The 13,425-nt window shown below is 36.0% G+C and overlaps 1 non-coding gene across 1 annotated transcript; it reads right to left on the bottom strand.

Annotated features, from left to right (window-relative positions):
- Window positions 1-372: 372 nt before the first annotated feature.
- Window positions 373-506, bottom strand: LOC114649751 (U8 small nucleolar RNA). Its single transcript, XR_003715898.1, has one exon. It is a non-coding gene; the product is annotated as a U8 small nucleolar RNA (small nucleolar RNA).
- Window positions 507-13,425: the final 12,919 nt, after the last annotated feature.

Here is a 13,425-nt window from a genome sequence, read left to right as displayed (position 1 = left end):
GAGATCTGTGTGACTTAAAATGTGTGTAGTGAGCTAAAGCGGAAGTCAAATGCTTTGAGCCGATAGTGCCTTTTACAAAAAAAAAATGCCGAAAGCACCTCATGCTGCAAGTAAAAAATTGTAAGGAAATATAAATCCGTTCCAACAGATGGCGCTCCAAAGTCAAATTTAAAATATGCCATTTATATTTTGTAGGAATATTACAAGTAAATGTGCATATTTTTTAAATTCGCACACTTACCATATTCATACATGCGTACTTAATATAAAGTACTAGATGTATAACAGCATTTTAAAACAAAATCCACTTCTGATAAAAGTTCGTAAAATCAATTCTATTTTTATTACAAAAATAAATGACCGCCAGCGAAAATCAGAATGAGTTACTCGAGGGTGTTGTGTCCTCAAGAACCAGGCAATTCTAATCATAGAATCATATGCACCCATTCATCATTTTCTGTTTTTCCATTTCTGGAAGAACAGGTAAGGATATACCTCACTGACGATACCATATTAACGTCGTATCAGCGCGTCTGATCATTGAAAGTTAACATGTAAAATATGGTATCTCGTTTTAACCCCCAAAGAAAAATTACAAAAGCACAAGAATATTAAATATACAAGGTACTATTTAAAAAACATACTCAAAGCGAACGAAATAGAAATCTAAATGCGAAAAGCTTATATATATATTGCTATTAGTGTCACCCAGAAATCATTGCGGCCAACTAATCTGCATAAAATCAACCCTGGGTGTTCCACTGCCTTATTCACGTGTCTGTTTTGAGTCGAAGGACGAACAGAGCACTGTAGCGCACGTGCAAATCAGCCATCCGCGATTTCGCGCTCTAAACTCTCATCTCGCGAGTTCCTAATTTTTCCTCTCGCGTGGAAACTCTAGTGGTTTCTAATTTAAACTTAAGGTACTGCAATACCAGAGCGCGAGTGTACTATTTTGATGTTTAAATTTAATTATTGCCGGAAAAGCAAAATTGTTAGTTATTCATTTTCTTGTTTGTGATCCCTTTATACTTAGCAGTCCTGTTGTAATGCAAAGTGTTTATGGCTGATCTTGTGTGGCTACGGACGGCCAGCCCTTTGCCATAGCACCTGATTATTTAATATCTTTAATAATAAAATTCTCGATTTTACATAATAAGATGCCAACTTTTCAGTTATCTCCCTTTTAATAGTCAACTCCTTAATAATAAGCTACTAGTCACAATACAGAAGAAATGTATTTATTAAGAAATTTATTAAATGTGCATTTGAAACATACCAAGCAAGATGCGTTTCCTGCCCTGTAATCACAGATATGCTAATAATTCTTTGTTCAGACAAAGGCTTTATAGATATAAATATACAAGATTATCTTGTGTATACACAAGTACATTTACTTAAAACGATATAGAAGCATGATGTAAACATAACGAATGAAATATATTCTTTTTACTGAGACTCAAGGTCAGAGACTGCTTCCTAGAGAACACAGATAAACAAAAGTCAGTATAAAGCACCTTTGTTATATAATATTCATGATCTTATGGTTTCATTTTAATGACATATTGCATCTCTTAAACAATATTTGCTTATTTAATACAGAAAAACCTTGTGAGCCGAAGTGAACAATATGCAAAATGGTTACTAAGACGTTTTCTCCAACAACCACCACCAATATGTAGCATCCACCTGGATGATGTGGTGGCAGCCATTCTTACACCAGTAAGTTCAACACACATTAACTATTAGGTGATGAAGAGGTGAAGAGAGACAGTTATGATTATGGAGATCAGAATGGACATGGCCATGGGTGAAATTTAGCTAGGACATTGGGGGACGCTCTACTCTTTTGGATGCCCAGAGATCTTTTATGACCACAGAAAATGAGGACCACAGTTTTGCATCTCATCCAACGGACTGCACCACTTTTTACAGCAAAGTTTTCTGTCATTGTAATCAGATGAGTGTTCCTTGTGGTAACCCCATTCACAGTTAGTTCTTTCTTAGCACCATGTGCTATTGAGATGGCCATAAGATCCTTATGCCTATGTCTGAACTGGATAGAAAATTGATGTAAGGATACATAATACTGATTTTGTAAAAAAGAAATGTGCTTTCATCAACATCATACTACTCACAAACAGGATTTCATCTGCGTTACTTTAGCAATGCAGATGAACTCCTGTTATTCTACTCTACTTCAGTTCTCTGAATATATCTTTGATTCCTCCGATTTTTAGAAAGGAGAGAAATTATAGCAAAACAATATGAGAGGAGAACAACACTAAATACAATGCCATGACATGCTATCAGTAAGGATAGGCATCTAAATAAGAAATTGGTTGGAATGACAACTTGTAGGCATTGTGGCTTTATGGGACGAGGTTTGATTACAACTACTTTACACATCTATATGATTGTACCTAGTATGCCCTGATCACCTTACCAATTTTAAAAGAGAATGATACCATTACAGTATTTATGTTAAAAAATGCAAAAGATCTCCTTCTTCTTTACTGGATTACCTCACTTTACAGCCTACCAAATTAACTAGGACACACATATATTTATACAGGGCACACTGTTATATACACAGAGCCTTTCACCATAACTCTTGTCTCATATAATTCATTAAAGTAGCATCATATTATAGACTTGTTACAGTCTACTCAGTACTTCATGTCCATTTATTCCTATTTCAATTGAATTCAGTTTAATTTTGCATAGCACTCTTCACTGACTGCAGGAGCAGAGTGCAATGAGAAGTTCTCAGGTAAAATGCAAAGACACACTTTACTCATTACTAACTACATAATGAGTTTTATCTTGTCTATAATTATATCCTAGATATAAGAAAGATGAAAGGAGACAATTTATCCCATCATGCTAATTCTGTTAGCTAATAGTTGTCCTTATAATTCATCCAGTTATGTTTTAAAATTTCTCATTTTTTCAAACAATTCTGTTCTGTTCATTCTTCAAGTCACTGACTCAGTAGTTTGTTCTGCATCACTACAATTTTTTCTGTGATAGAATGCTTCCTGGTTCCCATCTTAAATTGACATCCCCTTAATTTCCATCACTTTCCTTGAGTATGTTATTGACTACTTAGTTGAAAAAAATATGACAGATCAACTTTATTAATGCTTCTTAGAATTTTTACCACCTGGATTAGGTTCCTTTCTGTCCTGAAAACTAAAGGCATTTAATTGTGTTAGCATATCACAGCGGGATAGACCTTGTAGTCTAATCAATTTATCAAGTTAATAATATTTTGAATTGCTTTTTTTTCACTGTTACCATCATTTTGTTTCTCTTTTTTATATTGTAATGACTTGCCACTGACTAACGTGCATATTTGGACAGTTTAACATTTCTAGTTAAACACATTTTTGATTATGTTGAAGGATAACCCTAGCAGATACTGGGTAGGTGTGGAAACTCTGCACAAACAGTGGCCAGGTGAGGGACTTGGACTCAGGGTGCTGTATGCCTAAGGTAGGAGAGCTAATCATTATGCCACCAAGCCAACAACCCCATTTACTGTATAATATGTTTTGGTTTAATTGCTTGCATACATATTCACTTCTTTCAAGTCATTATTTAGAAGATTTCCTCTTTGATAGCCATGACAGCCTTGAGTCTGTGTGCTCAGGTCTGTACCAGTTTTGCACATCTACAGTATATGCTGTCATTATTCCTGCATTCTTCTTTGTAAAACTGCTCACATTCTATCAGGTTGCATGTGGATTGTGAGTGTAAAACCTTTGTCAAGCCGGGCCACAAATTCTCATTGGATTTGACAACATTGCTTTTTCAAAGCCATTCCTGTGTAGCTTTGGCTTTATGCTCTGGGTCATTGTCTTGCTAGAAAACAAATCTTCTCCCAAAGTATGGGTTTATTGCAGACAGTATCAGGTTTTCTTCTACACTTTCCCTGTATTTTACTGCATTTTCTTCCCTCATTAGCCTTCATGAGCATCCTGCAGAGAAGCATCCCCATTGCCTGATGCTGCCTGCACCATGCTTCACAGTGGGGATGGTGTGTTTTTGGTAATGTGTAGCATTCAAAAGTGCCATTTAGTCTGATGACCAAAAAGCAAAAGTTTTGCATCTTCAGACAATGCAACCATTTTCCATGTTACTTCAAAGTCTTCCATGTGTCTTTGGTCAAAGTCCAGATGAGATGTTATGTGCATTTTGTTTTGTTTTTTTTTTTTGTTTGAAAGTGACTTTCCCTTTGTTGCTTTCTCATGATCTATGACTGGTGACGCACCTGAACAAAAGCTGTTTCTCCAATCTCAGCCACTGTAACTTGTAACTCCTTCAGAGTTCTCAAAGGCTTCTTGGTGGCCTTCCTCTCTCATCTTCTTCACTATTTCCATTTCTTAATGAGTGATTTAACTAGACTCCAATGGATATTCAGTGACTTGCATATTTTCATTTCCATCCCATGACTTGTGCTTTTCAATACCTTTATATATAGTTACTTGGAGTGTTCTTTTGTTTTCATTGTGCAGGTATTAGGCCACCATACTGACTCATCCCAAGCTGAATATTTCAGATAAGGTGCGTTTATACTACAAACATCTGAAACCCCAGACAGGTGACCTCCATTGAACTAATTAAGTGATTTCTAAACCCATTTGGCTGCACCAGTAATGATTTAGGTGAAGGGGTGGATGCTTACGCAATCAATTACTTTTTGTTTTATATTTGTAATTAATTTAGACCACTTTAAAGATTTCTGTTTTCATTTTGACATTAAAGAGTCTTTTTCTGTTGACCAGTGCCAAAAAAGACAAATTAGATTTATTGTGACTTAATATTGTTTAACAAAAAAAAGTGGATATTTCCAAGGCATGAATACTTTTTATAGGCTTTGTAACTTGTATAAAATGTTTGAATATTTCTTGGGGAAGAAAGAGAGGGAATGTTTTCATCTTACCTTATGCTTTCATTTTTACTTTGTTAGATTTATCCTTCACAAGGATAAATGTAATTTATCTTCTATTGGCATTTTTTATAGGGTAATATTCATTTTATTCCTATACAGTTTTAAGAATCTACTTGTATCTTTTTAGGCAGTTTCTTTTTTTTTTTGTTTGTTTGATTAAATATATTGTTTAAGAGTTTTTGAAATGTCTAGAAAAAAAATCGTGTTTCCTTATCACTGTTTTTTCCAATATTTCAGCATTATGTGCTGTGCCCTTTGCTCCAGTTTGGTCTTCCATTTGGGTCATTTGGTTTCTGTCATTTTATGAGTTCTGTCTTATTCATTCTCTCATTTTTGATTTACTCATTTCAGTACAGTGTCCCAGGGCCCAAAGGCAAATTTACACAGGAATATTATAGTCATCGGGGACTTAACTATCCTTGATAGCCCTGCAAATGACAGAGCACAAGAGCTGGATTTTTTAGAAATAATCAGTGACAGTATTTTTAACTCAGTATTTAAAGCACCAACTCAGGGTGAAGCCTCTCTGGATTTGGAATTTTGTAATAATCAGGATAGAATTGATGGTGTACAGGCAATTGATCCACTAGGGTCAAGTGACCATAATATAATATATAATATAATATAATATAGTATAGTATTTTGTAAGAGTCTGGTCGCAATGATTAAAATTCTTAAGTTTAACTTTGGTAAAGCAAATTTTGAGCAGATGATGAAAAGTCTAAGGAGGATAGACTAGGATAAGAATTTAAGTGTAGAGGAGTTGCAGTTGAGGAGCAGTGGAAAAAGTTTAAAAATGTTATATGTGTAATGCAGGACAGGTACATACCTACATTTGGAATTAATAGTTAATTTAAAAAAAAACCCCAGAGTTAAAAAAGAAGCTGTAAAGGAAAAAAACAGCTGTATTAGGTGTATAAGACTAATAACTCCAAAGTGAATTGTAGGGCATATGAGAGCATGAGTGCAACCATTAAGAAGGTTATAAGACAGTTGGAGAGGAATACAGCAGATACGGTGAAAGATGACTCAAGGAGATTCTTTCAGTATTTTAGCAGTAAAAGAACAGTGAAGGAGGAGGTGAAGTGCATCAGGGATACTAAAGGGTAATTAAAAGAAAGATACAGACAGTAAAATAGCGAACGAGCTAAACTTGCATTTTTCTGAGGTCTTCACAAGTGAGGAAGTGGATAACCTCCCAGCAATAAATGGGACTACTAAGAAGGTTCTAAGTGATTTAGAAATTGTAGAGGGAGAAGTATGCTCAGATTAAATAGGCAGAAATCAAACAAATCACCAGGACCAGATAATATTTACCCTCTAGTTCTTAAGGAGGCTAGAGAGTAAATATATAAACCCTTGACACATACATTTTTAGATATTCACTGCACACTGGGGAGATTCTGAAGGACTGGAAAATGACAAATATTATCCTGTTATATAAAAAGGGTGAGAAGGCAGAGCCAAACAAGTATAGGTCAGTAAGCTTAACATGCATCACAGGAAAATTAATGGAAGGAATTATTAAATATAAGATTGAGCAGCACATGGCAAGTGCAGGAATTTTTTCTGAATAGTCAGCATGGGTTCAGAAGAGGGAGGTTGTGTTTTACCAACATGCTGGAATTCTATAGGGTAGCAACAACAGGATATGGTCAAAGTGGAGTACATCATATTATTTATATTGAATTTCAGAAAGCATTTGATAAGAAGGACAGGTTGAGGGGTTGGAGTTCAGAGTTATGTTTGTAGATGGATGCAGAATTGGCTGAGACACAAGAAGCGGAGGGTTATGGTGTTCCACAGGGGTCAGTGTTAGGGCCACTGCTATTTTTAATATATATAAATGAATTAGCTTATATTCATGATCTTCAATCTTAGTTAACAAGTAGAATGTTCTTTGTTAGTTGTAGTGATTATAGCTGAGCGATCCATGAAACTACAGTATACTGTATATACAGGAGTACTTCAAGGATCTATTCTGGGCCCACGATTATTTTCAGTCTATTTACTCCCATTATGCTAGATTATTTCAAAACACAAGGTGAACTACCACAGCTACGCAGATTTTACGTAGCTAAATCTGTTAATAGTACCTGATGACCCTGATGCGCTGGGCTCTCTGACCCTATGTCTGTCTTGTACTTCTGACTTTAAAATACTGCTAATAGCATATAAAGCTTTAAATAGTCTTGCTCCTTCCTATATTTTGGAGTGCTTATCTCCCTACATTCCAAGCTCTAACCTTAGATTGTCTAATAGTGGTCTTCTTGTTATTCCAAGAGCCAAACATAAAAAATGGCCAAGCAGCCTTTTGCTGTTATGTACCAAAACTCTGTAATACTTCACCAATGGAGATATGCCAGGCTAACACTGCAGATCATTTTTAAAAAAATCCTAAAACCCCACTTTTTTATTTTGGCCTTTTCATAACTACAGTTTAGTTCTTCTCTTAATAAATTAGATATGCCTACAATTATCATACTGTTCAATGAACCTGCAGCCTTTATTAATCTTTATTCTAATACTTTTCTTCCATGAGAACCCTGAATACCATGAGGACTAATTGAGGTCATTTATGTTAGGTAGAATGCCTAGAGGGGGCTGGAACCCCTGAAGATTTTATTGTTTTCTCCAGCCGTCTAGAGTTTTTTTTTTTGTTTTTTCTGTCCTCCCTGGCCATCGTACCTTGCTTTTTTTTCTATGTTAATTATCCATCCATCCATCCATTTTCTAACCCGCTGAATCCGAACACAGGGTCACGGGGGTCTGCTGGAGCCAATCCCAGCCAACACAGGGCACAAGGCAGGAACCAATCCTGGGCAGGGTGTCAACCCACCGCAGGACCTATGTTAATTAGTGTTCCCTTATTCTAATTTTTATTTATTTTGTCTTTTTTCTCTTTCTTCATCATGTAAAGCACTTTGAGCTGCACTATTTGTATGAAAATGTGCTAAATAAATAAATGTTGTTGTTGTTCTCTGTTTTCTTTTCTGGTTCTTCTGTGGTGACATTCTGCACCACCACCATCTGATCAATGACCTGTGCAGCCAACTGTTTGGATGTTTGAATGAAAGTGCATATCCCAACCTGCCATGATACACCCTGTGTTGAATCCTTAATGACAAAAGCCTTAAAAAACAAAAAAGCGCTACTTAAGAGCATTTATGTTGTACAGAATGTCCAGTGGGGGCATGGTGGTCTTTTGGCCTTGAACTCCTAAAGATTGTTTTTTTCTCCTGCTTAACTGGAGTTTTATTTTATATTTTTTCTGTCCACCCTGGCTAACTGACTTTATCATCAGAGTTGCATTTAGAGACTTCAGAACATTTAAGGACTCTATTTCTCTTAATTACAGTATATATAGTACCTATCTTATGTAAGTGCACTTTATTTTTTTTGTATACAATTTATGCATTCTTTTTCTTACTAATTTCAATTTGTTTTTCTTTGCATATTTCTACTTACATTTACATTTACATCATTTAGCAGACGCTCTTATCCAGAGCGACTTACAACAGTTTTCTTTGACATCTTGTAAAATATTTTGATATACATCATTTGTATAAAAATGTGCTATAGAAATAAATATTGTTGTTGTTACCTGCCATTTAGGATGTTCAAAATCACAAGTCTAGGAACTTGTTAATCAACTTTGATGGTACTACCAAGTTACCAATTTTGTAAACTGGTAGTACTGCCAGTACCACCAAGGTTCTTCAAACACTGTGTCATTAACATTTACATTTACATTTACATCATTTAGCAGACGCTCTTATCCAGAGCGACTTACAACAGTGCTTAGTAGTCTACGACTGTTCTTCAGTCTTTAAGGCTAGGATTAAATCTACTGTCATTAAACAAGTTACCGCTGACCAAGTTGTATACAAAACCCTGCTAGAAGAAAATAGTAAGTTAGTACAAAATTTTTTTTTTTTTTTTTGAAAAAAAAAAGGGTAGAAAAAAAAAAAGTATGGGGACTTTAGTCCAAGTGCTGTTGAAAGAAGTGTGTCTTCAGGCGACGTTTGAAGACAGTGAGGGTCTCCGCTGTTCGTACAGCAAGAGGAAGTTCGTTCCACCACTGAGGAGCCAACACTGCAAAGAGTCTTGATGCATGTCGTCCTCTTCTTTTAAGTAAGGGTGGTTCGAGATGTGCAGTGCTTGATGTTCTGAGACAGCGAGAAGTGACACGCTGCTTAACCCCAAGGTTCTTCACATTATGTCAGTTATTACCTTTTACTTTCAGTTTTACAGGTAACTTACACAGGTCCTATATGTAAATCATCATATTCTCTCAAAATGCCATTTCATAATTTTCTTTGACTCTGAAGAATGTATGAATTTGGTTCATTTCAATACAGAAGGGCTCCCGGGTACTACATGTGACTTTTGTTCTGTTTTTAAAATAACAGGACATTTTGTTTGTCTGTTCATGAGTGTAATATTTCTCTTGTTTTTGGCGACATCATGTGGCCAGTATACATCATCAACTTAATTACACAGATCTTCAAAATCGCCTATGACTTCTTTTATATTTATGCTTATTTTATTTGTATTATTTGTTGATCTTCGCTTTTTTGTAAAAAAGTATCTGTTCTTAACAACTGCAACTGTAACTTTTACTTTGAAATTACAGAATGAGCCCCAACAAATGGCAGGCTGCAGTACTTCAAATTTAAATTTTCATTACTTTTCACTATTTTGACATTGTTGTTTGGCCATATGAGGCCAGCAATTCCATTGTGTGTCAGTAGATGTTGCAATTTGAAAATAATAATAATACATTTTGTTTATTTATTTATTTTTAAATTAAATTTTATTTACACAGCAGAAATTACAATCCACAAAGAAACTTTGTCTTGTTAAAAGTTCATACCAATTCCATTACACCATTTAATTTAACAACTTTCCCAAGCGCAAAATGCTTACATTATATTCCTACTGTAAAATGACAATAAACTGGCATCGTCTAAGTCTTGGGCCCCAGGTGGTAATCCCATTTATTTGCCACATAACAAGATGTTCTACTACTATTGCTATCAAGGGTCTGGGGAGCTCCTTATCTGTGGTTCAGGTCCAAATCTGATGCCAATGTTTGGGTGCATCTCACTTTAATACCAGTCCCGCCAGAAGGGGTGTGGTCAGTTGCATTCAAAGATGGGTCTTCTTTGGGCTGAACAAGAAAAAAGACATGAGCCTGTTAATCGGCAGTGCCCTCTCACCCCAGCGGAATATTACATACCTAGGAGTCTTTGCGGTGTCCTTCAGATGTGTATGCATGTCAATATCCACATCCATTGTGGGATAAGAATGGGCATCCCGGCCAGGGAGGAACATTATATGGATGGGCCGGCTGGGCAGAAAGATAATTCTGTGCCCGGCCGGTATAAAATAAGGGGTGGAACAGCAGAAGCCGGAACAAGGGAGTGGTTCCATCCCACATGCGCTAGGTGGCAGTGGTCCTCATATGAGAACCCATTCGGGACACCTGCAGGGGTGCTAGGGAAATGGAGTCTGGAAGTCCTCTATCAGTCCTCTATCAATCCTCAGTGCCCTCTATCGGTCCCTTGGGATCGATAGAGGGCACTGTCGGGGGAAGACCATTCTACTTTGTCTATGGCCCGGAAGTCATTCCTAGAGGAGACAGAATGACACGGAAGCATTCCCGGGTCCGACTCTGACTCTATATGTGGCAGCGGGCAAACTCAGAGGTGGTGGAGAAGGAGGAAGAATTGTGTGCCTTATTGTGTATTTTCATTGTGCATGAGCCACTGGTCAAAGAGGAGATTTGGAAAGGTGCTGATAAGGGCAATAAAAATCCTTTATTTTATTCTACAAAAGTGTGGTATTTTGCTGTCTGTAGTTTGGGGCTCTCTGGTACCCCCTTGTGGTTACACCGCATATGTATACATTTTAATAAGTGTGGGTAGTTTAGTAGTAATAATATTCCAGAATAATAATGAAGAGGCTAAATTTATAATTAAGCTTCTTCTTTTTTTTTACATAAGGGATAAACACAAGGAGAAAACAAAGTAATAAAGTTTTCTTCTAGCAGCTTCTCTAGACTGCCCTATACAGATTTCAATCTGTCAGGACTGACTGTTAAAGTATTATAAATATGTTTGGGCTGAAGGAGGAAACTTAAATATCTAACAGAATACCCATGCAGATAAAGTGAGAATTCCATACAACCAGCTCCAGAACATTAACCCAGGTCTTTATTAACTGTGCAACAGTAGCATACCTGGCCTTTTGTCTTAAGCTAGCAATCACATTGTAACCTAGGTGTCCTTCTTTGGGGAAGAAGGTTAAAAAAATAGTGTGTTTTGTTTTGTGTGGAGAAATGGCTATCAACTGCTTTACGCAAAAGGTTTACTGGGATAAGCAAGCAAGCATGTCCAGCAGCACATTTGTCATTTGTGGTCTCTAGAGGGTACTATTAAGCCAAATTCATATGTTGCCCTTGAAGCAAAATTAAAAGAAAAATCTATTAATTTGCATGAGAGTTTTACTGGAAATAATGCTGTACTTATATTCTTAAATTTCCCTCTGGATTGATGATCTATCTTTCAATCTATCTATCATATAGTGCCTTACATTTCTATCTATCTATCTATCTATCTATCTATCTATCTATCTATCTATCTATCTATCTATCTATCTATCTATCTATCTATCTATCTATCATGGGCCCGTACTACACTGTGTACTACATACCAGGAATTGTGTTGCAATGAGGCTGGACACAATGTAGATAATCTAGGGTGATGTAACTGGAAATATCTAAAAAACAATAATGAATTTAAAAAAAATAGATTAAGTTAATCTCTGTATAGCAGTCTACAGAGGCCTCAATGGTTTCAGCATTTCGTTCCACCCACATTTTTAAATTTTTAACCAATTACTGCTGATAATAGAACTTACTTTTTGCCTTAATAGCAAATGACTTAGTATTTAAGTAATTCAGATTCACAACTCCCAATTGCTCATTTTTTCCAGAACCATAAACCAAACATTAATGAGATGCAAAGTGAACCAACAGAGTTCTTAAACTCATTTTCTGGAGGGTCATAATTTTTACTGCAATAGCTTGTTAGTGCTTTCATTCTAACACACCAGTTTTCCAAAACTGTTGATTTTCTTTTTTCTGAGGGCACCATCAGTAAGGAGACTGTGGGTTTGCTACCTGTGTCCTCGCTGTGTGGAGAGCGCATTGAATAGTGAGAAAAGCACTACATGAATGTAAAGAATTATTATTATTACTATTATTCCAAGGCAGGGCTATCAGACTCAAATCCTCGAGGGCTACGGTGGCTGCAAGTTTTTTTCCAGCCTCCTTCTCCATTAGTAACCAATTACTGCTGCTAATTGAATAGTTTTCTTTTGGTTAATTTTAAACTTACTTGTTTAGACTCAGAACACATTTCTTTTTTTGTTTTTTAACTATCAGCTAAACAAAAATGACATACAAAGTAAACCAACATGGATTTGCTCTACAAGATGCAGAACATGAAATGTGGTGTTGAAAATATGTGGCAAATTTATGGAGGTAAGCTTTGAAGAAACTGCTGCCTAAAATACAATTGAACAAAAAAATAGTATTACATGAAAATTTTCAAATCTCCCATTCCAATTTGAGTAGTATCTCGTGGATAACCTCCCCTATAACATCAACTATTTCAAATCTTTTGCTCTATTATCCAATCCTGTGCATTGAATTGTAGCTCCTAACTCGTCTCACCATTACTCTATTTGATTCCACCTCTGTGATAGCTTTGTGCAACTAACAACACACCCTCCCAACTGCTTTAAGTCTAACACATATTGATATTTCTTTTCAAAGTATATTTAATATAAAAGTTAATTTTATTTGCACTATATGAATTGCAATGTCCAAAGCAATTTTTTCTTGTTCAAAGCTCACACCAATTACATTTTCATTCACAAACGAATTACAACTGCTGTTATAGTATATCCTGTTCCATTACAACATTATAACAAAAAAACAGTATAAAATAGGAAAAAAAATACTCTGTTTAGTCAAAGTAAAATTGTTGGTAATGCCAAATTGTTAGGAGATTTGAGTCAGCTGGGTGTTTACAACCATTCACTCTTGACTTCATGCCATTCAGGGCCAGGATGAAATCTTCAGATAAGACTGCTGTTATAGTATATCCTGTTCCATTACAACATTATAATAAAATACATTCTTGTTCAAAAACATTCATATTCCCATATTTTCTTTTCATAACTTATATCATTCCACAATATTGGACCCACATCCCTTATACACACATACAATTTTTTTGTTCTTTATTTTGCCTTATACAATTTCTTGTATTAAGAATTTGTTAGTTTTTGCATACCCCTTGGGGTCAGAGCGCAGGGTCAGCCATTGTACGGCGCCCCTGGAGCAATTACAGGTTAAGGGTCTTGCTCAAGGGCCCAGCAGAGTAGGATCTCTTTTG

The sequence above is a fragment of the Erpetoichthys calabaricus genome, chromosome 3 (assembly GCF_900747795.2).
Source record: "Erpetoichthys calabaricus chromosome 3, fErpCal1.3, whole genome shotgun sequence".
NCBI lineage: Eukaryota > Metazoa > Chordata > Cladistia > Polypteriformes > Polypteridae > Erpetoichthys > Erpetoichthys calabaricus.
This window is presented reverse-complemented; position numbering and strand designations above follow the sequence as displayed.